At 43.3% G+C, this 27,934-nt stretch overlaps 1 long non-coding RNA gene across 1 annotated transcript in view; it reads left to right on the top strand.

Annotated features, from left to right (window-relative positions):
• Positions 1–208: 208 nt before the first annotated feature.
• LOC138990988 (uncharacterized) overlaps positions 209–27,934 on the top strand; it is a 426,908-nt gene continuing 399,182 nt past the window's right edge. Inside the window, exon 1 of the long non-coding RNA XR_011467014.1 lies at positions 209–237. This is a non-coding gene — a long non-coding RNA (uncharacterized lncRNA). The remainder of the gene's footprint in view (positions 238–27,934) is intronic.

Raw genomic sequence — 27,934 nt, 5'->3', positions numbered from 1 at the left:
CTTTTTGCATTTCTTTTTCTTGGAGATGGTCTTGAGTTGTTTGAAGTGAGATTGCTCAAGATAAAGTGAGATGCTCCTATTTTCTTTTTCTAAGAAGGAGTATATTTTTTCAGTTCAACTTAATGTATTTATTGTTACTGCTATGATATATATGATTAATATATTGGATGCTCCCTCTCTGTTTCTGTCTCTTTCTTTTATCTCAAAAGGTTGGATGGCATCACCGACTCAATGGACGTGAGTTTGAATAAACTCTGGGAGTTAGTGATGGACAGGGAGGCCTGGCATGCTGTGGTCCATGGGGTTGCAAAGAGTTGGACACGACTGAGTGACTGAACAGAACTGATATTTCTGAACAATTTAGAAATGCTTTAATACTTATACAAAGTTTCAAACCATGAAACAAATATCAAATATTGCTAATGGATAAGTGAATTGAGCTTCCCAGATAGCTCAAATAGTAAAGAATCTGTCTGCTATGCAAGAGACCTGGGTTCAATCCCTGGTTTGGGAAGATCCCCTGGAGAAGGGCATGCCAACCCACTCCAGTATTCTTGCCTGGAAAATTCCATGGACAGAAGAGCCTGGCAGGCTACAGTCCATGGGGTCACAAAGAGTCAGACACAACTGAGTGACTAACACACACACACGTATACCTGAATTATGGTAAAAGTATAGAACAGGGATGAAAATGATGAATTCTTAATTCAGGAAAATGCTGAAAACAAATCAACAGCTAGAAGCCAGTCATGGCATGGAGCAAGTAGTTGACAAACAATGCTGGATGAATGAATGATTCATTCTCTCTGGGGAGGGTGAGGAGTAAGGGATTAGGGATGGGTGCAGAGACTTCGGTTTTAATATTTTATGTCTTAGCCTGAGCTTTTGCTACCCAAGCATTTGTAATATTATACTACTTCTCTCTGTTGGAAATATTTCATAGTTAAAAAAACTAAATCCAGGTTCTGATGTGTGCTTTCAAAGAGCTCATAGGTTAGAATTAGAATTGTTGCAACTAGCTCACATTCATCACCCCAGCCCCAGCACTTTTTGGCTATGTGTCTTGGGCAAATTATTCACCTTCTCTGAGACACTGTCCTTATCATAAAATAGTGATAGAAGAGTTTCCACCTCACAGAGTCCTTCAGACGAAAGGTGCAATCAATAGCTAGTACTGAGTGCCTGGAATATAGTAAGTGCTCAGAGCTATGTCCACATAGCATCTCAGGTCTGCCCAGCAACCCTATGAAGATGTGGAAACAGACTCAGGTAAGAACTGGAAAATGATGTTGCTGGGGTTTGAACGCAAACACCACCCTTCATATTAACCAGTCTGAGTGCTAAAGGCATTGTAAAGTGGAATTTACCTGTCACCTCTATTTCCCTATCTTTTCTCTCCCTGTGTCCTCTAGACATATAGCACAAATGGGATTCTACAGTATTGGTCACCACACTGTAAGCTCCTTGAGTTAGCATAGTTGCTCCAACTCTGTCCTGTGGCCAGTCTGTGTACCTTGCAGCTTTCTGTTGTCAGAAGGGAGCCCTGCTCTCCTCCCAGACCCTGCCACCAAAGCCTGCCTTCCATTCCCAGGATGCCCCTGGGCACCAGAGGCAGAGAACAACCTGCTGTGTCTTGAGCTTGGCAGCCATCTTGGCTGGTGTTAAAGAGTAATTAAGTCATCCACGGAATGACTTAATTCCTCTATCCAGTGGTGGAGGCTGAGGTTGTGGTTCAGAGCAGGCTGGGTCAATGCCAAGGCTACTTTGGCTTCATCTAATTCACATCCCTCACATTCCTCTCTACAAGGATAGGGGCAGGGAGAGGTGAACCAATCCTGGTACGAGAAGGCTTGGCCTGGAGCTTGTCTCCTCCTCTTACTAGCTGTGGCAATTCGGACAAGTAACAACCTCCCTGAGCTGATATTTCCTCATCTTAAAATGATGATAGTAATCTTTTCTTACCTCAGGGTTGTTGAGCAGTGCAAATGATATAATGAATTGAAAACCTCTAATGTGCTTTGCTCTGATGAGTCCGATAGTATTCTATAGTGGGAGGTGGAAGTGGAACAGGAGCAACTGGGGGCTAGACTTTGCTATCAGCCCCCCTGGACACCAGCTCCTCTGTTGGCTCAAAGCCATCTCTCAGAGCAAACCAGGTGGATTGTCTTGAACCCTCCACTTTGTCAATATCCTCACCTGTCCCTTGGAGGAGAAAATGGCAGCCAATTCCAGTATTCTTGCTCAAAAAATCCCATGGACAGAGGAGACTGTCGGGCTATAGTTCAAACAGTCACAGAGTCAGATGCGACTAAGCATGTGTGCATAACACCTTTCCCTGAATTTAAATTTTGGAACTGGATTGTAATGAACAGGGGAAGGGGTAGTCAGGTGATGTTATGAACTGGTGTTTTAAGAAAATCCAGGGTTCTCTTGGAAGAAGAATCATCATCAAGGGGATGGATATAGACATGGAAGTGATGTGATTTTTGGTAAGTGGCTTAACCTCTATGAATCTGATTTCCTCAGCTAAAAACCAAGGAACATAATACTTTACTTGTAGGACAGTTATAAGGATCAATTGAGAGCATGTATGGAGATGCAAAATGGCAACCCCCTCCAGTATTCTTGCCTGGAGAATCCCATGGACAGAGGAACATGGTGGGCTACAGTCCATGGGGTCACAAAGAGTCAGACATGACTGAGCAACTGAGCATGTGTACACACACATACACGTGGAGATGCAAATTGGGCCTGGTAGGTATTAAACACTCAATAATAGGAGCTGCTAATAGCTAGTAGTCACTGAACAGTGGGCTGCCTTCTGTGAAAACAGACCCATCATGCTCTGAAGCCATCTCTTTCCATTTCTTTCTTTCTAAGGCTTTTCTGGATGTTCATTTGACCTAGATTTCTGCTGTGCACAAATATTGAGAGTGAGGGCCCCTCTCATGGGATTTGCACGAGATGGCCTTGAGGGGCTGCTGTAAGGTGCTGGTGACTCTCAATGGTCTCTTCAATGGACTCTCAATGGTGCTCACTCATGAGGGCTGAGGGGAGTGAGTATGTCTGAGAACATCTGATGCCTGGAAGCGCAGAGATCTGCACACAGAATGTCATGCCATTCAAGTTGGAATTAATGTTCTAGACACAGAAGTAGGGACTGCAGGTAGGATAGTGAACATGGCTTGGCTCCCTCCTTATTGAGCTTTCAGTCTTTTAAGTGGAACAGATATATAAATTCAGTTGGGTGAGGGCTCTGAACTCACAGGCTTGTAGGGGAAACAATTAAGTCAATTCAATAGTCTAAGAGCTCTGATTCAGTAGGTGGGCTGCCCACATATGTGGACTAGTAGGAAGTCTACTGATCCTGGGCATCAGGAATCTTAGGGTTTTGGCCCAGGCTCTGCCACTGATATACCCTTGGGCAGATCCCTTCCAGCTTTTGGAAATGAGATGAACTTTATGGGCCCTTATAACATGTACAAAACTTCTTTTTTTTTTTTTTTTTGGTCATGTGGAGATTTTAGAACTGGGGAATAACCAACATTCTGGTTTAAAGTATGAATTGGACAATTTCAATAAAGAAAGAGGTTAAAGAGGACAAACCTGCATCTGTGTAATGTTTTGTGTTTCTTCAAGAAAGTGTAACATCTTTGATTGACAACTCCTTGGCTCAGCCAACGTGGAGACTTTTAGGAAAAATTGCCACTAACTAAAGAAGTGATGAAAATGACTGTGAGAAACCAAAAGGAAAAGAAATCTTCCTCAAAATCCCTGCCCCAAATGGAGAAAGTGTTTCTGCTGATGGAGAAAGTGAATCTGGGCATCCAGGGTGAGCCCAGGGGTCTTAGGAATGGACTGGCTGAGCAATAGGTTGGTTTTTATCTTAATCTACATGTCTACATGGCTTCTCCCAAAGGGGAGCTTCTTCTCTTGGGCATGTCATCTTTCAGCAAGTACTGGTGAAGAAATTGAAATCCCATGTGGTCCTTCCAGCAATCCTGGTGGATGGGAAATAAAGGGATGATGGCCAGTAAGAGACGGCAGTGCGCCCAGGGACCAAGAAAGGCAAGCAATCTTTCCCACTCTTGGGTAGATTTCCCCGTGGGCACTGCAACCGCGTGAGAGGGGCTGCCTCATGGAATCTGTGACCATAGCTTGGGGGTTCAGCTATTGCCACAACCCTGGCCAGCAGGGAGGGAGTGGAGGAAACTAATTGCTTGTGTTTCTCTCCTTATGCTTCCCAGTCTCCTCTGGGACCTCCCATTGGCCAACTGTAACTTGAAGGCAGAGGACAAAGGAGGCTGGCAATGCAGTCCATGGAGCTCGGCTTCTTGAGGCCCAGCAGGGCCTGGTCTACAGGAGAGAATTCACAGAGCTGGGAAGGACAGCAGAATCTATACCAAACAAGAGGCTCTTCCAACTCTCACAGCCTTGGGACCAATAAACCAGGTCCCCATTGAGCAGTTCACTGACTCAAGGGACATGAGTCTGAGTAAGCTCCGGGAGTTCGTGGTGGACAGGGAGGCCTGGGATGCTGCAGTCTATGCGGTTGCAGAGAATTGGACACGACTCAGTGACTGAACTGAACTGAACAAGCACCTATATTCAACCCCTCTTTCTCCCACAACAGCAGTGAAATATCCATGGGTCAGGTGGGTTGGTGTTACAGAGGAAGGCCCTTGCTCGAATAAGGAGTAGAGGAGAAACCTGATTTCTTTGACCTGTCTTTCCCAGAAGATGAGGGGCAGACGTGGACCAACCCTCTCCTCTCAAGGCAAATACATCTTTCCGTCCATGGTAGGGACAGGATAGACCCACATGTGTTGAATACCAATTACATGTAGGGTACAGAGTTAGTCTTTTGTATATGTTGTGTCTTTGAATCCTTTGTTGAGCATCTCATGAAAATCAACAGCTCCAGAGCCAGCTGCCTTGGTGGAGAAGGCAGGCCTGCTCCAGGACACCTGGTGATGAGAACAAAGTTTGACTGCAATACCTTCCCTCTTCTCTGATTCTTACAAGACCCAGCCCAGCCCCATGGGCCCAGCACCTCCCTATCTCTCCTATCAGGAGGATATTAGTCCTGATAGGAGCGTGATGAAGTTATTCACTCCAGCTGTTAGGAACTTAATGTGTTACCTCTCCCAGGAGAATTTGTGTTTTCCAGCACAGCCAGACAGTGGGTGTGCTCACCCCAAAGGAGTGAATCATTAATGGTGGAATTCCAGTCATCCGGGGAGATCATATTTCTGGGGTGGATTCCTTCCTGACATTGTTCATATTATACAGAGGTGGCAGCCACCTATTGTCCCTTGAAAAAAGATTATCCCCTTGGGTGTGGTGATAGTGAATACGGAGAGACACATCTAGGGTGAAGCCAGAGTCATCTGACTTACAAAACCAAAATGGCCCTTTGAATGAGAGGCACTTAAACATCCATCACCACCCCCCACCCCTCCACCTCCATCAAGATTAGGGGAGAATGCATGCCCTCCTCTCTAAACCTGGGTTCCCTTCACCCGGAACACGGCACTAGTGCTGTGCAATGTCTCTCTTGGCAGAGATGTTTGGGCCCCTTGTTTTCAGCTCTGTGCTGTTTCCAAGAAGGAGTCGTGGCTTTTGAGTAGGACTGGCTACTGAATAGTGGTCCTGATGCCAAATGAAGGAGCCAAGAAGAGCCAAAAGAGAGGAAAGTCCTGACATTTACCCGAAGGTGAGATAGCAATCCTCATGGCAGCCAGATGGCAGCTGTGCTGTCCTGAAGTGGTTTAGGGGTCAGGCTTGGGCCAGAGCTGGGCTGGGGGTAGGAAGAGGACAGACCAGGCCAAGCAGGAGAGCAGGGCAAAGTCTCCAGCAACCATTCGGAAGGATGTAAGAAAAGCGACTTTCATCAGGAGCTGAGGGCTTGATGGAGAATGGTCCTCCACATTTACACCCAGCACCCCATGAATTTGTAAAAGCCAGGCCTGGAAGCTTTTGCTTTTTTTTTTATACTCAGTAACATCGTCAAGAACAGTAATCACTACTTCCATTTACTGAGCATCTATTCCAAAACTAGGCTGTTCACACAAATCATTTATGGGAGCTCTTTGTTGTTTTTCAGTCCTTCAGTCATGTCTGACTCTTTGAGACCCCATGGACTACAGAACGCCAGGCTTCCCTGTCCTTCACAGTCTCCCAGAGTTTGCTCAAACACATGTCCATTGCATCAGTGATGGAGTCCTTACAAAGGTCCTATTCATACACTTATTGAGTTTCTACTTTGAGTCAGGCGCTATTCTGGGCACTTATGGCAGATCAAGGGACGGGACAGATGAGACCTCTGTCTCCGCTGCAGGGCTGCTACATGCAGTTAACCAAGCACAACTCCAGGGGGTGCTATATGCATAGGCCACTTTGCCAACAGAGTGCCCTGGCATTGAGCATCCTGGCAGTCCTGCCATTAGTGGAGGTAATAGAATACCAGTGAAGTGTTATCATCCTTCTATTTCAGTTGGTTAAGTAACCTGCTGAGTTTTTCAGCCAAAAATGACTGAGCTATGATTTATACCAGAGTTGACCTGACCTAAAGTACTTACAATTCACCCACGCTGGGTATGTGCCAGCGGGTATAGGGATGAAGGGGTAACCAGGCTGGGAAGGGCAGGGCTAGGTTGGACGGCCCAGTAGAGGAAACATGTCCTGACTGGGTGGACTAGGATCGGCTCAGGGGTTACAGAGTGTCCCTAGATGAGGCTTATTTAGCTATAAGGCTTGATAAGATCAGCTGCCTCCACGGAATGGTTGAGAGGAACAGCCTTTATCCTCACCAGCTAGGGACTTACTCAGAAAGATCTAACCCTGGGTGGACCATGCAGCCTGAAAGACCCAGAGTCAACTATTGATTCATCCATTTATTCACCACTTACTAGATGTCTTAGCTTATCTTGGAGAGCAGAGAGGTAGGTCCAGGGACCTAGAGGTTTGTAAGGGCAGCCTCTAAACTCCTTTGGTTCAGAATGGGGAGGGTAAAGTACCATTCAGGACCCTTGGTTCACTTTTCCTGAGTAAAGTGAGCATGCGTGGCAAGATCAGAGATGGTGCTCTCCCCCCATGAGTTCACTCTGCTACCTGGATCTAGTTTTCATAGCTATGAGCTTGAGTCTCACCTTGGGACCTGACTTGGTGCTACCCTGGACATGAAAAGGAGAAAGCCTTGTCTAAGTTCTGCTGCCTTTTGTCCAAGCTTTTTCCCTGATGAAGGAAGAAAGATGGCCCCCACCTCTCCTGCTGTGTCTCCCTTCTCCCATCCCCAGTGGCTTCTGAGGCCTGAACAGGGCTGCCAGAGACCCAGTGCCAGCTGCTCTGAAATAACAATATTGGCAGTTGGAGGAAGAAGAGAGGTTTTGAGGGGTATCTCTCTGTGTAGGACGAAGTCAACTGAAACACAAGTTTGACTTGTGTTTGGATGGCTGCTACCTTTGTTTTGGCTACAGAGTTTATCCTCGCTCCATTCTTTGAGTCTCTTCTGTTCTTCCATCTTTATTGACACCAGGAACCCAGGTCCGGCGGAGGGGAGAGAAAAGACTGTTTGGATGAATTAGCTGTAACTTCTAGGAGGAAGGCAATAAACCCAGAACAAAAGACCACTTGTGAGAGTTGGACTATAAAGAAAGCTGAGCACCAAAGAATTGATGCTTTTGAACTGTGGTGTTGGAGAAGGCTCTTGAGAGTCCCTTGGACTGCAAGATCCAACCAGTCCATCCTAAAGGAAATCAGTCCTGAATATTCACTGGAAGGACTGATGCTGAAGCTGAAACTCCAATACTTTGGCCACCTGATGTGAAAAGCTGACTCATTTGAAAAGACCCTGAAGCTGGGAAAGATTGAAGGCGGGAGGAAAAGGGAATAACAGAGGATGAGATGGTTGGATGGCATCACCAACTCAATGGACATGAGTTTGAGTAAACTCTGGGAGTTGGTGATGGACAGGGAGGCCTGGTGAGCTGCAGTCCGTGGGGTTACAAAGGGTTGGACACGACTGAGCGACTGAACTGAACTGAATTGACGTCTATCTAGCTTCCCAGGTGGCGCTAGTGGTAAAGAACCCTCCTGCTAATGCAGGATACATAAGAGATGTGGGTTTGATCTGTGGGTTGGGAAGATCCCCTGGAGGAGGGCATGGCAAGGCAACCACTGTTCTTTCCTGGAGAATCCCATGTTCAGAGGAGCCTGATGGGCTACAGCCCATAGGGTTGCAAAGAGTCAGACACGACTGCCTTCTCTCTGGGTCCAATGTGATGGACCCAGGCTTCTCTGGATCATGGGATTCTCCACTCAGTGCCTCCAGATTTTGTGAGAGAGATCTTTGTGTTTTTGGTTGTAACAGAGGAAGAAAGTCAGAGTTAGGGCTGGTAGGATCAGGCAGTGGAAACATGAATTCCTCCTTTCTTCAGATTCAGGGATTTCCTTCTAATGGAGCCATCACCACCCACAGGAGTAAGCAGAATTCTTCTTCCCAGCTCCTCCTGCTGACTAGTGGTCCCAGTTCCCTCTCATCAGCTCCTTTGAAGGACATTTTGATTTCTTTTGAAATGTGAATCCTTTTAATTGTTTGTCATGAGCTCCCTGAAGAAAATGGAGGGTCTGACACATTAGTGAAAGAACAGAAAGTTATCAGGGTGGTTGGAGACTGGGAGAAGGGAAATGTCAAAGGGAAGCTTGGTTTGTTAAAAGCAAATTTCATCTTCCTCTTGATTTCGCCTGTGGCTGGTATTGCCTGGGCAACTTCTTTTTTTTTTTTTTTTCCAGAAAAGTAATTCTCAAGAGAGTTGGGGCTACAGCTGGCAAATGCCTGGTACAGTCACTGACGTTGCCTCCTCCCCATGCCTTAGCACAGACACCACTTGACCGGCTCACTGGGACAGGAGCCCCAGATCCTTCTTGGTGCAGTGTTCTATGCAGTCTCTGCCAATCAAAGCTGACATCTGAGATGAAGCCCACTCCCTATGCCTGTTCCAAGCTTTGGCTGTGAATTCTTTATCGTGACTTGTCTTCCAGGCATCCTATTATATTGTTGTGACTTCCACAGCACTTGGAGATTCAGAGGACAATTTGGTGTTGATTCACAGAATACCCTCTGGATCAATGGTGTTCAGTGTACGCTAAACTTGACTGACTCACTGGTATCTGTTTGTCTCCTCTACCAACCAAGCTGGTTCTCTAGGCTCCGCAGGAGTTCTGGCTGAGACCTCTCATTGCCCCATATTCTCGCTATTACTAATGAGGCGTTGTTCCTTAATTACTGGTTGCTGGATACCAGAATTGCTTTCCTTTGTTTCCGTGGATTTAGCAAAGGGCTCATGAATATTTCTTGTGCTTGAGACAAACTGCCAGATTTTTCATTTCCAGGATTGCAAAGGTCATGGAGCTGGCTATCGGGAAATTAAAGTTAGCTGCGAATTGGAGTGAATGGGAATCAACGTGAAGTGAGACTAAGAGATGCCTAGAACATAGAATGAAATTCACCTTCTTTGTTGAAGCTTTTCAGACCCTTTGATGTAAGTCCACTGGATAGTCTATTACCTTTTTTAAAACGAAAAACAACCAGAATGTGGGAGGAATAGCCACTCCAGGTAACTCAATATTCTAAGTGATGAAAATGATTGAAATTATAATATTAAACAGCTAGTAGCCCTTGTTGTAAAAAACGGTTCCAACATAGATGAGTCTAAATTTCCTACCTCAGGGTGTCCCTCCTCTTGAGCATAACTAAGTCCTTAATGATTCAGTTTCAAGGCCTCAGGGTCCTAATCCTGAGAAGCAGAGGGTGGAGGAAGTTTACTGAAATTTGTTGGCTAGCTATGGGATCCATCAAGAGGTTGTCTTTTTTGGATTAAATCCAGGAGGATTTTTTTCAAACCAATTGTTTCTTTCTCATGAAAGCTGAAAAGTTAAGGTAGGTGGAGGCTAGCTGGAATTCCAAAATAATGGATGGGTTTTTTCTCTATGGCTTAGAGGAGCTTAGATCTGAGGACAAAATGAGTGTCTAGACCTAGTGACCTTGTGTTGGTCACATTCTCTGTCAATGGCTTGAGGTTGCAAAGGTCATTACCATCAAAACCATTTCCGCAAACACACTTTGTGATCTGAGAAGTTACCCACCTCGACAAGCCTCAGATTCCTCCTCTGTAAAATGGGCACTCAGTCAAGGCAAGACATTTAACCTAGGAAAGTGTATTATTATTATTGCCTTGAAAAGCTCTGTAGAAAGATATTAGGTATGCTTTATGCAATCTCATGTTGAAATTTATTTTTTTTTAAAATAAGGTATATTGGATTTTTCCATGGTCAACTAGATATATTCCTCGTATGCATTTAAAGAATACAAAAAGTCCTAAATGAGGAAAAAAAAAAAACCCATGTAAAATTGTCCCACTCAAATACAGCTTCTCTTAATTTTTTCTTTATTTCCTTCTAGGCATATTTTTGTGTCTTTAAAAATTGTGGTAAAATACACATATCAAATTTACCTTTCTAACCATTTTTAAGTGTACAATTCAGTGGCATTAAGTATATTCACATTATTATGCAACTATCACCACCATCCATCTTCAGAACTTTTCTTTAACCAAATTGAAACTTTGTACCCCCTAACCCACAACTCCCCATTATCCCCTTCCTCAGCCCCTGATAACCACTAGTTCTGTATCTATGAATTGGACTATTCCAGGTGCCTCATATAAGTGGGATCATTTCTAGTCATTTTTGTGAATAAGTCTTCGTAAAAATAAATAGATTGACCCTAAAGAGTACAGAATTCAGCAGCCTGATTTCTTAACACTTGTACCTTGTGAGGATCTTTACATATTGCTCCATTGTCTGTATGAACATATTTTAATGGCTGAATATTATCCAACTGAGTGGATGTATTGTCTATTACCATCCCCCCATAGTTTCCAGTCATTTGTTCTCTTAAAGAATGTTATGCAGAACTTTTATCATATTGAAGGTAGCTTCCTTTGTGCAGATCCAAGAAATTAATAACTGGGTTAAGAGGAACGAGAACAGTTTTATGTTCATGGTATCTATTACCGAATGGCCAGGAAATCTTTCCAGATGGTCCCATTCGGACCCAAGGCAGGCTTTCTCTGGGGACTGTGAGGTCCTGTTCTCTAAGGATGTTGACCATTTGTAGGGTCTGTTCAAGCATTAACTGTCTGGGAGGGTGGGATGGGCAAGGGTGCTTTCAAAATTCCTCGACGGGAGGTGCTTCGGGATGTGGATCTCTTCAGAAGGGGTGACAGGTGTTCCCTGGAGCAGTCTGTGCAGAGCAAGCCCTGTTTTCTCTTTGGATTGTGTATTTACTTCCGGGCAACCTGAAGGCTTGTTGATGGGGATTACGGAGCATCTAAAGCTCCCCTCCACCCCATATCATCCCTTGGCTCCTTCACCTGGATGGAGGTACACTAGTCACATTTTCATCCTCTCCCATCTCTGAATTTTTGTGACTCGGGGCTCGGCCACTGTAGAGTCCACCATTTGGGCCCAACAACCTCACCTTTCTCACGTCATCCTGGCTCCTCCATAACCTCTTTGGTTCTGTCTCAAATGTCCTGGGGAGGTGGACCGGATGGGTCCACCTCCTCTCTCTTCCCAGGAAAGCCTGTGTCACAACAAGCATGTCTGTGCTTCTCCCCCACAGCTTTCTCGGTAGCACAATCTGATGACAGGGCCCCAGATGCCCTCAGCGGCTCTCCAACAAGACGTCACAGCCGCGAGAGATCCCAATCAGCCCATTTTCTCCCTGCAGCACTGTGTCCTTTGGCTGCCGGGCCAGAAAGCCAAGCCTATTTTTACCTATCATTTTGATACTTATCTTGGGGTGTAATTGGAATGAGCCCTCAGTGTGGAAACTCTTACTCAGAACACAAAGGATCGAAGAGGGCTTGGAGTCTGAACTCTGGAAGGACTCTTGCCTGAGGCCTCTTGGCAGGGATGGCTCTGGTTTCTTGGAGCACTGGTGAGGCCAGCAGGTGGGTGTTCCCTTCCGGAGTGACTTCCCGCTCTTTCAGGAGCTATGCGCCATGGTGAACACTGCCATTGCCTGCCTTCTCTGCATTATTTGATGAACACGTGGGCGAGCTGCTCTGTGGCTTAATACCAACGGCAGAGTGGTCACCATCTGTTGGTTCTTCTTGTCCCTCTGGGAACTGCGGCTTGCATCTCACTGTATGTCCCTTGAGATATCACCTGGGATCCTTCAAACTGTTTGCTCTGCCTCTGAGTGATGATTTCCAGATTCCAACCAGATTCTGTGTCAACCGTCTGTGTGTGAAATGTCCTAATGTTGTCACCCACACCAATAACATCAGCTGAAAAGTGTTTTGCAAGGACTCATTTCTTTCTTTTTTTTTTTTTTTTTTTCAAACTTCAAACTTTTTATGTTGTATTGGGATAAAGCTGATTAACAATATTGTGGTAGTTTCAGGTGAACAGTGAAGGGACTCAGCCATACATATGTGGATGGTGTTAGTCACTCAGTTGTGTCCGACTTTTTGCGACCCCATGGACTGTAGCCCGCCAGGCTTCTCTGTCCATGGAATTAATATGCATGTATCCATTCTCCCCCAAACTCCCCTCCCATCCAGGCTGGCACGTAACACTGAGTAGAGTTCCATGTGCTATACAATATGTCCTTGTTGGTTATCCATTTTGAATATAGCAGTATGTATATGACCTTCCCAAACTCCCTAACTATCCCATGCCCCTGGCAATCATAAATTCATTATACTAAGTCTGTGAGTCTCTTTCCATTTCCAAGGACTCCTTTCGATGATAATGAAGTTTGTTTGTTTTCTGACTTTTTCCCCATACAGCTAATGCAGTGTTTTTTTTTTTAAGCCTCTTTTTCCCCTCTTAATTGTATCCTCATGTGAGGTTGATTCTAGCACAATAGCAAACAATGAATGCATATTTATTAGAAAAAATCATGATTTTATGAAGATATGAAAGGGCATATAATAATTTCTGTGAAATCCAACACTTGATCATTCTTCTCCTTTCCCAACTGAGATGTTGAATCTGACAGTGCTCAATAGAAAAAATCAAGTTGTAAGTCTTTTTAAAGTGGGCTTCCCTGATAGCTCAGTTGGTAAAGAATCGACCTGCAATGTGGGAGACCTGGGTTTGATCCCTGAGTTGGGAAGATTCCCCTGGAGAAGGGAAAGGCTACCCACTCCAGTATTCTGGCCTGGAGAATTTCAGGGATTGTATAAAGATATTAAATTTGACAGTGCTCAATAGAAAAAAAATCAAGTTGTAACTTAAAAAAAAGAAAAACATTTAAACTATTTATTATGAAACTAAAACAGAAGTTGGCAGATCTCATATACTCTAGATATCTATCTCCACGCTTCAGTAGTGATCAGCTCTTGGCCAGTTCTGTCTCTTCTGATCCCCATTCATTCCCCGACTCCAGATTATTTTGAAGCATGTGTCATTTTACACCCAAGAATTGTGTCATCTATCTCTGAAAGGTAAACATTCCTTTTAAAAGTGTACATCTACTTTTTAAGTGAAGAAAAATTTGGGACATTTTCAAAGAAGACTTAGAAAGGTATGAAATGATAGCTCTTTAATTAAAATATTTATTAGACAACTAATCCTATATCTCTTTAATTAAAGCATTTATTAGACAACTAATCCATGTTTATTGTTTCTAAAACAGGTACATTAGTAATAGAAGCTCAGTTTGTACGATAAACAAAGAGGCGCCATTAAAGAGGGTATGTCCTCGTTTTTAGTCACTTGTTGAAATCAAACTTTAATTCTGCAGGATGCAACTATTATCATGATTCAGAATTGTACACACTGGATGTATTTCCTCAGAGGTACGCTCAGGTCCAGTTGATTTAGTTTTCTATTTACCTAGCTATGTGGCTAATTAGCCCATGTCAGTTTTGTTCAAATGGGTGATCTCTAAGCTTTTTGGACTACATACTTCTATCAGTAAAAAATTCAGCGTGTATCCAGAGATGAATTATTTATTTATAAATTGTACACATACTCTATTATGGTGGTAAATTAAGTATGTTATGGAACACATATAAAATAGAAACTAAATGATGAAATGACAACTAAAAATGAATAGCAGGTCTAAAGTTTTTCTGCCACTCTCGGTGGGTATATTTTGTAGGTACCCCAATGTGAAGACCGCTGGGAAGGCTGTGGGAGGCAATATACAGCATAGGGTGGTAAAGCTGGAAACCCTGGGTTCATATTCAGGGCCAAATCCAGTGGCTCCACCACTCCTTAGACATGGGATCTTGGACACATCACTTAATCTCTCTAAATCTATCTTCTCAGTAGGATGAGGCATTAATACCTCATAGGGTTTTGTAAGGTTTAATCCTTACACAGTGTCTGGGACATGGTAAACATCAGATTCATTTTAGCTAATAGTAACAATAGTGATCGTGCAGTCCTAGAGGACTGGCCTGGGTCAGTTTTTTCTTGCTCTTTTTGCAGAGTACCACAGCACGATGGGTACATGGACATTTTTTATCCAAGGGCTGCGGTGCTGATGATGGTGCCAGTGGGGATGCTGTGATAATCCTGACACGGATGATCATGTTGGGTGTGATCAGCAGTGTACAGGCCGCCACTCATTCAGTTATTTTTTATTTATTTGTTTTTGGCTGTGCTGGGTTTTCATTGTTCAGATTTTTCTGTAGTGTGGCGAGTGGGGGCGACTCTTTAGTTGCAGCACGCTCATTGTGATGGCTTCTCTTGTGGAGTACGGGCTCCAGGGCGTGTGCGCTTCAGCAGCTGTGGCATGTAGACTTAGTAGCTGTGGTCCATGGGCTTAGTTTCCCCACAACATGTGGGATCTTCCCAGAGTTGGGGATCGAACCCATGTCTCCTGCATTGGCAGGTGAGTTCTTTATCACTAAGCCACCAGGGAAGCCCCATTCATTGTTTATTTGTATTAAAGATGATGGTGATGATGGGATAATGGTGATGGGATGATGATGGTTACAGGGATAGTCACTGGGGGTGATGAATTGGACCAGAGAGGAAGCCTTTTTTGCAGTCTCTTCTGGAATAACATCATCAATACTTGCATTTGTCTTTCCTAAGAGCCCTTCCCTTATCCATCTGACAAATATGCTGACTAACTTGTTTCGCTGTGTCTCCCTTCCCAGCCTCTCTGCCTTGTTGATGTTTTGCTGCTGTGTCCTACTCTTGTGTACCTGTCGATGTTTCTGTCAAGCCTTGCTGTGCTTGCCTGCATGGGAGATGGGCCAGAGCTCTGCCACACCTCCTCCAGTGGCTACTTGGTACTCATCTCATGGAATCTGCCTCTCAACCTGTGAAGAGGGTGATCAGAGAACTGGAAACCTCCAGTGTGGCGCTTTCTGGACTTGATTAAGATGTGCCCATGACTTTCCTATCCTGAGAGAGGGCAGATGTGATAGGAAGCAAACTCGTGTACTGGTGCAAATCTGGGTCCAGTGCCCTCACCTGATCAGGCAGGGGTGCGGGGAATCCGCCTGCCCAGGGAATCTGCCTCCAGCCCTGCGGCCTCTGCTTCTCATGTGATCTGAGAGGTCTCCCAGGAAGGGCTGAAACTCCCCTGGCTCAGAATCCTGAGAAAGCTGGCAGAGGAAATCAGAACAAAGGAAGGTCAGTATTATGTCCAGTGGTGCCAAAGTATAAGGCCAAGTTGAAATAAGAATTTGCCTTGAACTCTTTTTTTCTGGGTGCTTGTGGTGTTTTTTTTTTTTTTCATTACCTGATCAACTGGGCATTAGGGAAGTATGCCCCACCTTTTCCAGGAGTGGTTCTGACTTTATAGTTTTAAGAAATTCAAGAGTCTGAGGTTGACACTTCAATATAAGCACACTGAATGCTATTGTTCTAGATATTGACTTAGGAATTAATCTCTTTGGCAAATTACATTGCAGTAGCACCACATAACCTTTTATTTTAATTTTCTTTCTCTATAGGCTATTTTATATACACCTAAGATATTCTGAAAATGAGCCATGACACCTAAGAATATACATTTATTACTTTGCATTAATTCTCCAACTGGGGTGTTGCCCATGTTTTAGAATTACCTGGCTCCAGTTCTAAGGAATAGAATATATGATTCAGTAGAATGAGAGTATATGTTCTTATGTGATCCCCTGGGGAAAGAGATGGCAACCCACTCCAGTATTCTTGCCTGGGAAATCCCATGGACAGAGGAGATTGGCGGGCTACAGTCCATGGAGTCTCAACAGAGTCAAACATGACTTAGTGACTAAACAACAAACAAAATGTTAACTATCTATGCATTCTTGTATGCAGAAATATTATTCTATGTATTTGAAATACTTTATCAGTTTTATCCTTACTTCTAAAAATTCTTGGAATTAAGACACACTTATCTAATTATCAAACAGCCACACAACCCCAAACAATTTGGGACTGCCTTCCCAAACACTTTTTTGGGAATTTCCTCAGCTGGCTGAGAGATCCTAGGCCAGGAAAGAGGAAAGCATTTCTACCTGTGACTCTGATGGGATGGACTACAACCTTTTGATGGTTGTTCTAACAAGGACTGGTCACAGAGCTTAGTTTTTAAACAAGAGGTGAAAATGAAAGCCAAGCTTATGTCTGGTTGATGGAATGGAACTTGCATCATGCTTAGGACCATTCTTTTGTCTAAACACGGCACCACTCACATTTATCATCTGCCTTTCCCAATTCTCATCCCCCTCTGATGGGAAATAAATAAAACAGCAGATATCCGTCAATCGTTGAATATGTACAATGGGATATTATTAAAAGACATATAAAAAGGACTAAAGGAATGAAGGAATAAAAAGGAATACAATGCTCTTGTAAGCTACAACATGGAGCCTTGAAAATGTCGTGCTAAATGAAAAAGACCAGTCATAAAATGCCACATACTGTTTGATTCTGTTTGTTTAAAAAAATTCCAAACAAGTGAATCCATAGAGAGGAAAGCAGGTTGGTCGTGGCTAGGAGGAAGGAGGAGTAGGGAGTGACTACTTAATGGGCACAGGCTTTCCTCTAAGAGTGATGAAATGTTTTGGAACTAGAGAGAGCTGATGGCCGCACACCATTGTGAATGTACTAGTCGCCATTGGACTGTACACTTTACAGTGGTTTAAATGAATTTTTTATTATAAGAATTTTACTTCCACTTAAAAAAAGGGATAGCGTAAAACAAAGAGAAAGGGGGAAGAGGAGATATCATTGGACAAGACGATTCAACAAATTTTAGAAAATTGAAAACATTTGGAGAAATGGAAATTGACTTACCAGAGCAGAGGAAGTGAAAACCTGAGTGGTTTCGAGGGAATAAGGAATGCGGGTGGGGTAACCAATGGAGAAAGAAGCTACTTTACTGGTCAGACACTATAGAAAGGCTGAGGCTTAGAGATAACAGGTGCTATGATAAGTAGTAATAAATTAATAAATTCTGGCTGAAATTCAGAATGTAGAGAATTTGGATGTCAAGGTCTTTTTTTTCTCCCCATGCCAAACAGTCAGGAGACTTTACAGCCTGTCCCCTTGCTGTGCCTTGGGAGACCTAGAGATGGTGGAGTTCAGGGTGAAATCCCATCCTGAAAATGAGGAAGAAAGGAAAGACTATTCCTGAGATCTTGGCTTCTTCTAGGATGCTTGCAGCCAGGCTTAGATCAGCACTTGCAGCCTGCCCCCAGGTAGAAGACTGGGAGATTTCTTTCCGGAGAAACTGAGTCATCCAAGAGAACACCCAGATCCTTATTTCTGAGAGCGCCCCAGTAAAAGAGCAGCTCACTATTGGATCAGTTTCCAGGGTAGCCACCAGTTAGGCCTGACCTTTAATACAGAACTTCTAAACAATTGTCACAGTAACTTGGCTTTAATTATGGAAGGAGAGGATTACTTTTGATGAAACTTTCAACATCAGTGACAGCATAAAATAACTAAAAGAAAAAAAAAAAAAAAAACCTGGTAATGTAAAGAGCAGAGAAACACCAAGGAAAAGAAAATAAGTTTTAAAATAAAAGCCTTCATATGATTATTGTCCTTTGGAAAGATATATTGGGTTGGCCAAAAAGTTAGTTTGGATTTTTCTGTACCATCATCACACAGAAAAACTCAAATGAACTTTTTGGCCAATCCAAATATCTCTGAAAGAAGTACAAGTTGCCATGGAAACATTAATCGGAGAAGAGGAAAGAATTCCTAGAAATCTAAAACATAAATGACAAAATAAAAACAAAAACTTAAACAGAAGGTTAGAAGATCATGTTTAACCAATAAAACTTTAGATTTCAAAAACAACAATGGAGAATCAACCCAGAAGGTTGTGAATGACCAAAAGAAGTTTCAGAAGGAGAATAGAGAAAAAGAAAGGCGAAACATTTTAAGGAAAGAGTCTAGAACAAAAGGCTGTGGGTTTCTAGATTGAAAAGACTCACCCTGTACCCAGGAAAATGGATAAAAATTTTGGGAAAAACCACATTGAAACCCATCCTTAGGAAATTTTAGGGCAAGAGGGTCCTAAAGACTTCCAGAGTGAGAAGTGGATCACATTCAATAAACTTGGAATGGCATCAGCTTTTTCTATAGAAATCTGACACTGGGAGGTAGCAATTCCTTAAATTTCTAAGAGAAAAATTATTTTTACCTGGAATTCTATATCCAGTTCAACCAACAGCCTGATGTGAGGGAGGAATTAGAATACTATCAGACAAATAAAGATGAAAATTTTGCCTCCTATGCACACAGTCTCACAAAGTATTAGAAGTCATACTCCATCAGAACAAGGACATGAATCAAAAAAGGGAAGAAATGGGTTCTGAGAAACAGGACTTCCCTGTATTCACAGCACACGGTACAGGGAACAGCCAAAGGGTCCTGATTACATGTGAGGCTGGCAAGGATGGGCGGCTCCAGAAGGACAGCACCAAGGGAGGGAATGAAAGGAATATCTGATCAGCTTACGCATTCAGAAGTAGTATTTAAAATGTGTGTAACAAAGATGTTGGAACATTTGTGAAAAGAATGAAAAGTACAAAGAAAATAAAGCAAATGAAGAGTAAAGAAGGCAATGCTTAATTCCTGGAAAACAACAACAAAAAACCTTTCAAGATAGGAAATGCAATCATGATGTATTACTTGACTAATGGGTGAAAAATGAATACATGTGTAGTCATTAAAATGCAGATGATGGTTGTTGTTTAACCTGAAGTTTGGAGGAAGGGGGAGGGACAATAAGGTATAAGAGAGCTAACTGTTTATTGACCATTATATTAAAATCGACATGTCAAAGAATACCGGCATAAGGACATTATTTAGGAAAATGGACACAAATATCAAAAGAAAAACGAATAGAGGCAGAAGTGTTTGCTTCTGGGCATAGGACTTGGGAGATGAACAGGAAGGAGCTTGCTGCTCTTTGTTGTTGCTGTTGCTGTTTTTGTAAGCCTGTTATGTTAGTATCATTATCTAAAATGCTGAAAATAAAAAATAAATATTAGTTAAAAATATTCGCCAACGTGGAGTGTATCAATGGCATGCATGACAAGACTGATCAGTTGCGGGGACTCTCCTATATTCATACCACAAATAGTGCAGATAGTTAAAATTGTTGGCATTTATTGGACATTTACAACATCAGTCACTCAGCATCATCTCAATTAATCTACACAACATCCCTGTGATGGAGGCTCTTCTATTCTCCTCTTTATAGATAAGTTAACCCAGAGGAGGCAGTCTTTGCCCAGGGTCCTGCAGCTCGTAGGTGTGGAACTAGAATTCAACCCAGGTCTGGGAGACTCGGCAGCTCACGGATTTAACTTTGCAGGTTTATTACCTTTCCTCTGCATCTTCATTAGGTATTTTTAGTATCTAATTCCCCATGCCCTGTACCGGGTGTTGTAAAGGAGAATTACATGGGCACCCAGTGCTTTGTAACTCCTACTGATGGCAACATGTCAGAAATGAACCACACACACACACATTACCCACTGATTCAGTGCTAGGATGGTGGGGGGGTGACATGGAGAGGACTCTAGGCCCTGTAATTTGGGGGACCTGAATGCTAGAAGGATGCCAGGTTGGGATGCTGGTGGATGGGAATGTGGGAGAAAGGAAGAGGCTGTTCTGGACCAAACATATCCTCATGCACTAACCCATCACCATGTGGAAATTCATCACCAAAGGGCAATCTCCTTTCCCTTCTACAGATTCTCTCCAGGCCGTGCTTTCCAATTCCTCTTCCTGTTCAAGTCTGATACTCTGTTTTAGGTTTTGGAAAGTTGATTTGAATCATGAGATTGGGACTAACATATACACAGTACTATATATAAAATAAATAACTAATAACCTGCTGTATAGCACAGGGAACTCTACTCAATGCTCTGTAAGGGACTAGCTAGGAAAAGAGTCTTAAAAAGAATGGGTATATATCTATGTGTAACTGATCCACTTTGTTGTACAGCAGAAACTAAGACAACATTGTAAATCAACTCTACTCCAACAAAAAATTGTAAAAAGTTGATTTTATTTTCCTGCAATATAAAATGCAAAGATGGACAAGTTTTGTTCTCTACTCCAATAAAAAATTTTAAAAAGTTGATTTTATTTTCCTGTAATATAAAATGCAAAGATGGACAAGTTTTGTTCTCTACTCCAACAAAAAATTTTAAAAAGTTGATTTTATTTTCCTGCAATATAAAATGCAAAGATGGACAAGTTTTGCTTTTTTTTTTTAAGTTGGGAAAGACAGAAAAATAGAAATAAATCCATCAAGCACTGCTTTCCACATTGCCTCCTTTTCCCCATAGTTGAGCTACATTATGTGTTAGGAGCATATATTCTTTCTTTTACTAGACCTCATCCACCTCCCTCACCCTGGAGTTCACAATTACCTCATTTTCCCTCTGATTGCCTTTCTAACCACCAACTTTCCCCCCAATTCTTTTCTCCTACTCGTCTCTCAACAAGATCCTCCCACCAGAGAGTCTGTCAGCTCTACCTTTTCCTCTGCAAGACCCTTCTCGCAGTCCCCTCCACCCAGCTCAGGAGGCCCTTCCTGCTGGCTCTCCCAGCCTCCCCTCCTTGCGTCTTCCCAGGTACAACAATCTTTCATTTCCGGAGTAGGATCACCTGTGTCCTGAACTTCCTGTCTGTTTGTTTCTTGGGTTTACTCATTTGCTTTGTTTGAACTCACAATCTATGAATTTCCCAAGAAAGATACCTTTTTTTGAGTTCTGAGCTGAATTTTAACAAATTAACATTTTTTTTTTAGTATTTGTTGCTGTTTAATTGCTAAGTCATGTCCGACTCTTTGTGATCCCATGGACTGTAGCCCACCAGGCTCCTCCGTCCATGGGATTTTCTAGGCAAGAATACTGGAGTGGGTTGCCAAGTCCTGGGCTGAATTTTGAAGTCACCAGCCTGGAAGCATCCTCATGCCTCTATGTGTACACCAGGATTCTCCTTGCACTTCCCAACCATTAAACAGCCCCCTTTCTGTCTATATCTCCTAGATCTTGGTGAACCCATCACCCAGGACAATAGTACAAGTGTCCTGGTCTGGCACGGAGCCACAGCCCATGCCCAGCAAGTGCCAATCAACAGCACTTGCCTTAATAATAGCTTAGCCTCAATAACCAAAGTTTAAGTTGTATTAATCACCTAATAAATAAATCTTCACAAGTGCTAATTACTAGCCTAGTCTGCTGCCTGGGCCCACTTAAAGAGTGCTATTTTAGAAGCTGTAGTTCTTATAGTCACTCAAAAAACATTTATTAAGTGTGTCCTATATACAGGACACCATGGGAGAGCTTTATTGTGAGTTATCTAACTTCATGCTTGTGATAGTCCTATGAAGTGGGCATTATTGCCATTTGTAAATGAAGAAACAATTTCAAAGAATAAAGCTCCTCCAGCTGTTTGTTCAAGACATTTACTGAGAACTTACTGTTCGCTAGCTGATGAGGATACTGAGGAGTGGTGGTGGGGGAGGACACACACATGTCCTGACTGCTTCAAGCTTCTAGTCTGTCTGAGGAAGACAGACAACAAACAAATACTTTTACAAGTAGTTCATTCAATGCATTTGAGATAAGGGCCATGAAGAAGACACGTGAGACGGTGCATCCGGAGAACCAGAGCTGGTTTTCCAGAGGCAGTGCATGAGTTCTATAAGCTGGTAAGAGTGAACTGGATGAAATGAGCTGTGAGGATGGGATACAGGGAAGGAAGAGCCCAGGCAAGACTTGGAGACTAGAATGGGCTTGAGTAAGTGAGGAGCGGGGGCTTCCCTGGCAGCTCAGCTGGTAAAGAATCCATCTGCAATGCAGGAGACCCTGGTTCGATTCCTGGGTTGAGAAGATCCACTGGAGAAGGGATAGGCTACTGAGACGCCAGTGTGCCCAGAGCAAAGAATGGAATGGTGTGAATGGTGTGGCCAAAAGTACCCCGAGGACCAGTGCAGGGAACAGATGGTGAAGGGTGCGTGTGTTCTGTAAAGGAATCTACACATTATCTTTGAGGACACAGGGAGACAATGAAGAGCCATGGAATGAAATGAGATTTGTGTCAAAACTCCTTCTGGTTATTGTGAGAACACTGCATTGGAGGGGATGGGAGTGGACCTGGGGAGAGCCAAGAGAAGGCTGAATTAGACATCACAGCCTAAGGGACGGTTGCTTGTATTAAAGGGTGCTAGTGGAGAGGTGGAAGTATTTGGGAAGTTTTTCCAAGGTCACACAGAGCAGAGCCAGGCTCTGAATCCAGCTCTTCTGTGGACAAGGCCTGTGTTCTTTCTGATGCATGAAAGCTATTTTTCCCTCCGTGCAAGTGTGAGCAGGGACCCCGCACCCTCCCTGTCCCAGTGCAGTGGTTGAGGATGCTAAGCTATCACCAGTAGTTACAAGGAGTCCCTTTCTCCCTCGTGTAGTGTTAGAGCTCCTACACTATGCTGTGCAATCTGTCATTTGGGGAGTTAAGAGGAAAACATAGTCACTGCCTCTAAGAGCACACACATCCTGAGACAGGCCATAGGAATGTAAACAGAGTCCCCAAACAAAATTATAAGGCAGTTATAGAAGCTCTAGAATCTCCCACAGTTCTTAGGGTGCTAATTCCAGAGCTACAACTCTTGACTGTTTGACTACACTATACCCAGAAATAGCTTTAGTGATCCTGGAACTGGGGTGCACTTTTTCCAAATAGACTTACCACTTCTCTTAGACTGGCTTGATCCTCTGTCCTGGCCAGAAATTGTCTTCCTCAGGAACAACAGTAATACATTCGAAATTATTTAATTTTTTTTGAAGTCCAAGTATTCTCTTAAATAATTGATCTGCATGGATTGATTGGTCAATGTTTTAAAACTGTCTCAAGAGTGAACTCCTTTGTCATAGGGCTAGAAGCTATGCAGTCCAAGAATATGACCATTAAGACCTAACTTTCCTATAATATTCTTAATTTTCATGTGTAACTGACATTTTCAGAACATGTATTCAATTTTGGTTTGAAAATAGGGTTTTCCCAGGAGTATGTAGGAACTTGAGAATGTACGTTTCCATTGGAATGTTTGGGGTTCAACTAAGAAAGTACAGGACCCTGCGGAGCTCATGGCTTCTAGATTAGCCAGTTCCTTATGGATGCCTTGGGCAGATGGGCTGTGTACCTCAGGGATCTTCTCCGAGCTGCCGTATGGTACATGACTTATTCTCAAAAGTTGTAAAACTGAGTGTTACCAGGCCCAGGCTTTAACAAAATAGTTTAAAGTACAGGAAGAACTGGTGTTCTGTGGTGTGTTGATAAATGCTTATTGATATAAACAATAAGCAAACATAATTTACAAACTGCAAATGCTATAATACTCTTTATTGTAAGTTTCTTATGAGTGTTTGTTAGTCACTCAGTTGGGTCCGACTCTTGTGACCCCATCAACTGTAGACTCCCAGGCTCCTCTGTACTTGGGATTTTCCAGGCCAGATTACTAGAGCAGGTTGCCATTCCCTTCTCCAGGGGATCTTCCTGACCCAGGATCGAACCTGGGTCTCCTGCATGGCGGGCAGATTCTTTGTCATCTGAGCCACCAGGGAAGCCAAATTTCTTATAGCCAATGGATTTCCCTAAAATGCCTTTGTTGATTTTTTCTCTAGGCTCTTGTCTCCAGAATGTACCTGATCTATTGTTTCAGTCGATGAACAAATGCAATTCCTGCATGAATGTGGGTTGATTTCTCCTTTATGTAACAAGTAAGCAGAAAGGGAAACAGCATGGCTGTTATGTTGGACCATCAATCATTGGTCAATGACATAGGTAACTTTGCTGAATTGGATGATAGTTTTTAAATACTGCAAGAATATTTTCTCAATTTTTTTGTGTTTCATAATGTATTGGCTATGCACACAATTAAAATTTTAATCTTCATATTTAACATTTCTCTATCCCTTTTCTATGGGTATACTATTTTATTAATATTTAAATTTTGCCAGGAGTTCAAGGATATGCTAGCCTTAGTTCAGATTTTTTTGAAACAAAGATAAAATGTACAAACAGATTTAAGGGAGCAGTGTATTGAATGCTGCACAATATATTAACCAAGTAGACAAGCTAGAGTCAGAGTAAGTATGTACTTAGCACATGTATGGGGACAAGTTCTGGAACTGGAAGAAAAACCTGCCATTCAGGACTGAACAGAGGTCCTTGATTGCTGACAGAACCCCCCCTTGACTTCAGACTTGAGACAAACCGAGAGAGCCTGTCAGTGTACAAAACCCACTGAATTCAGGACAAGCAATAACAGGATAGATTGTGCTCTGCTGTGCTTAGCTGCTCAGTCATGTCCAGCTCTTTGTGACCCCATCAACTGTAGCCCACCAAGGCTCTTCTGTCCGCTGGGATTCCCCAGACAAGAATACTGGAGTGGGTTGCCATGCCTCCCTCCAGGGGACCTTTCCAACCCAGGGATCAAACCCAGGTCTCCCGCATTGCAGGTGGATTCTTTACCATCTGAACCACCAGGGAAGCCCAACAGGATAGATTGGCCAGAGCTGATTCAGATTGTGAGGGACAGTCTAAAGTGATCAGGGAGGGGGCGGCTGGAGACTGGGAAATACTGCAGCTGAAGTCGACAGAATCTGTAGATGTGAGCAGACATCTTCTAAAAATCGCTGATTTCCAAACAAGTTCTTTAGATTCTTTCCCCAAATGAGGTCTCCATCCCTTTTTAAAAAGTCTTTAAAAAATATTTTTACTTTATAAATAACAGACAATTGACAATTTCAAGAGGACAGCAAAGGGACTCAGCCATACATATACATGTATCCATTTCCTCCCAGACTCCTCTCCCATCCAGATTGCCACATAGCATTGAGCAGAGTTCCCTATGCTGTACAGTGGAATCTTATTGGTTATTCATTTCAAATACAATAGTGTGTATGTGTTGATTCCAAACTCCCTAACTATCCTTTCCCCTGATTCTTCCCCTCTGTGAATCTGTTTCTGCTTTGTAAGTAAGTTCATTTGTATAATTTCTTTTTAGATTCTGCATATAAGGGATATCATATGGTATTTCTCCTCTGTTTGGCTTAGTTCATTCAGCATGACCATCTCTAGGTTCATCCGTGTTGTTTCAAATGGCATTATTTCATTCTTTTTAGGGGCTGAGTAATATTCCATTGTATTTCCTTGATCAGGGATCAGTAAACCATGGTCTGTGGGCCACATCTGGCCCCCTAACCTATTTTTTTAGTTGAAATTTATTTATTTACTTATGGCTGCTCCAGGTCTTTTTTTGCAGCACACAAGCTCTTTTTTGCTGTGGGTGGGCTTTCTCTAGCTGCGGTGAGCAGGGGGTACTCTTTGCTGTGGTCAGGCTCTGGACTGATGGCGTTAATGAATGAACCAGAGGGAAAAGGCATTTGTGTTTCCACCTCTATTTACTCAGTATCTTGTATGTTCTAGATTTTGTCTAGGCACTGGGCTCCATGCTTCATGGGATAAAATGAAGCATGTTCCTATTTCCCTACATTTTTAGCAGATGGTGGCAGCAAGGGAGTGATGGTTGGAGGGCAGGTTAGAGAGGGGAGTGGAACAATATTATGTAGCAACCATGAGAGAAAGGTGGAAATACCTTAGAAGGTTTGGAGCAATGATAGTTCCGATGTACACTTTAAAAGGACAACTCTGGTTGCTGTGTATGGAGACCAGGTACAAAGCCACTGCACTAGTCCAGGTGAAGGTGGCTGCATAGCAATAAAGGTGGTGAGAAGTAGCAGATTCTCGATGTTCTGTGAAGACAGATGAGCCATGGGTTCTGAGGCAGAGAGGAATCCAGGGAAGACTCCGAAGGTTTCCGACTGAGAAACTGAGAAACGTGGGATTCCCATTTGCTGCAACAGAAAAGACTGTGAAAGGAGAGTGGAGGGGTTAAAGGCAACCGGAAGTTTGGATGTGGACATGCTGGTTTTGATGTGTTAGACGTTGCAGTGTTGAGTAGACAGCTGCACCCATGAGGCTGGAATATAGCGGGAGAGGCTAGGCTTGTGGGTATAAATTTAGAGATTATCAGCGTATAGGTGGCATTTAAAGGCATGTGATGAGATTATCCCACTCAGAGAGGGAGACCAGACACAGAACACAAGTGGTTTGAAGGCTGAGCTTTGGGTCCCAATGTTTAGAGGAGGCAACACAGTAGGGGAGAGACTGTATTTATAAGGCACAAAGAACCCTCATTGTCAGGGATTTACAATAGGGTTCCTTGAAATGGTTTAGGTGGTGAATGGGTAAAAAGCCCTCCTGACAGTCCCATGGACCCCAGTTGGCAGCCTAAGGGATGGTAAGTGGTTCTGCTATGTCGCTCATTCAGGGGAGAGACTGTGACATTTGCAACATTTCTCAAAGTCCTTTTAAATGTTTATATATTTGGCTATGCTGGGTCCCAGTTGTGGCACACAGGATCTTTTATTGTGGCATGTGAACTCCTAGTTGCGGCATGTGAGATCTAGTTGCATGACCAGAGATCGAACCCTATGTTGGGACTATGGAGTCTTAGCCCCCCCAGGGAAGTCCCTCAAAGTCAGGTTGAAATGAAAGCGTATGTCCTAGGATTTTGCAGTGTGCTCCTCAGTCAAGTAAATAACAACAGGATGTGGTGGTAGCCATAAGAAGACTGGGTGCTCCTGCAGTGGTCAAGCCAGATGCACACCGTCTTGCTATTTGCCAAGTGGAGGAGCCGTGGACAGCAGAGTTGGAAGCGTGCACCTCTCCTGCCCCACTGCAGGTTAAATACTGTTTCCTCCTTTCTTTCAAGTCCCAGTGCTGCCATTGGTAGCTGTGTGACCACTGGAAAATCACTTAACTTCTCTGAACCTCTATTTTCTCCTCAGTAATAACTTATTACGACAACCATAGGCTGCTTGTGAAGATTAAATCATTTAAATAGACTGAATGATGTGTATGCGCATGTAGCGAACTGCAAGGTGATGGGGAAGTATAAGAGAAGGAAATAGTTGTGCCTATAATGTTGTTGTTGTTATGCTCAGTCCCTAAGTTGTGTCCAACTCTTTTGTGACCCCATGGACTGTAGCCCACCAGGCTCCTCTGTCCATGGGATTTCCCAGGCAAGAATACTGGAGTCGGGTGCCATTTCCTACTCCAGGGGATCTTCCAAACCCAGGGATCAAACCCCAATCTCTTGCATTGGCAGATGAATTTCTTTAACCACTGAGCCACCAGGGGAGCCTCTTGTCTGTGATAAGATGGTTCAATTCGCACAGTGATGGCTTTTCACACTGTATAAATAATGAGGTTTTCTATACTCACCTCACTGAACATACTGTCTTCAGGAAGCAAATATTCCAAGCAGACATGAAAACATCCCCCACTGTTATGGCTTATATTTGTTCCTGGCCCAGTT

The sequence above is a fragment of the Bos mutus genome, chromosome 15 (assembly GCF_027580195.1).
Source record: "Bos mutus isolate GX-2022 chromosome 15, NWIPB_WYAK_1.1, whole genome shotgun sequence".
NCBI classification, from domain to species: Eukaryota; Metazoa; Chordata; class Mammalia; order Artiodactyla; family Bovidae; genus Bos; species Bos mutus.
The sequence above is the reverse complement of the archived record's forward strand: the minus strand, read 5'-3'. Positions and strand labels throughout refer to the sequence as shown.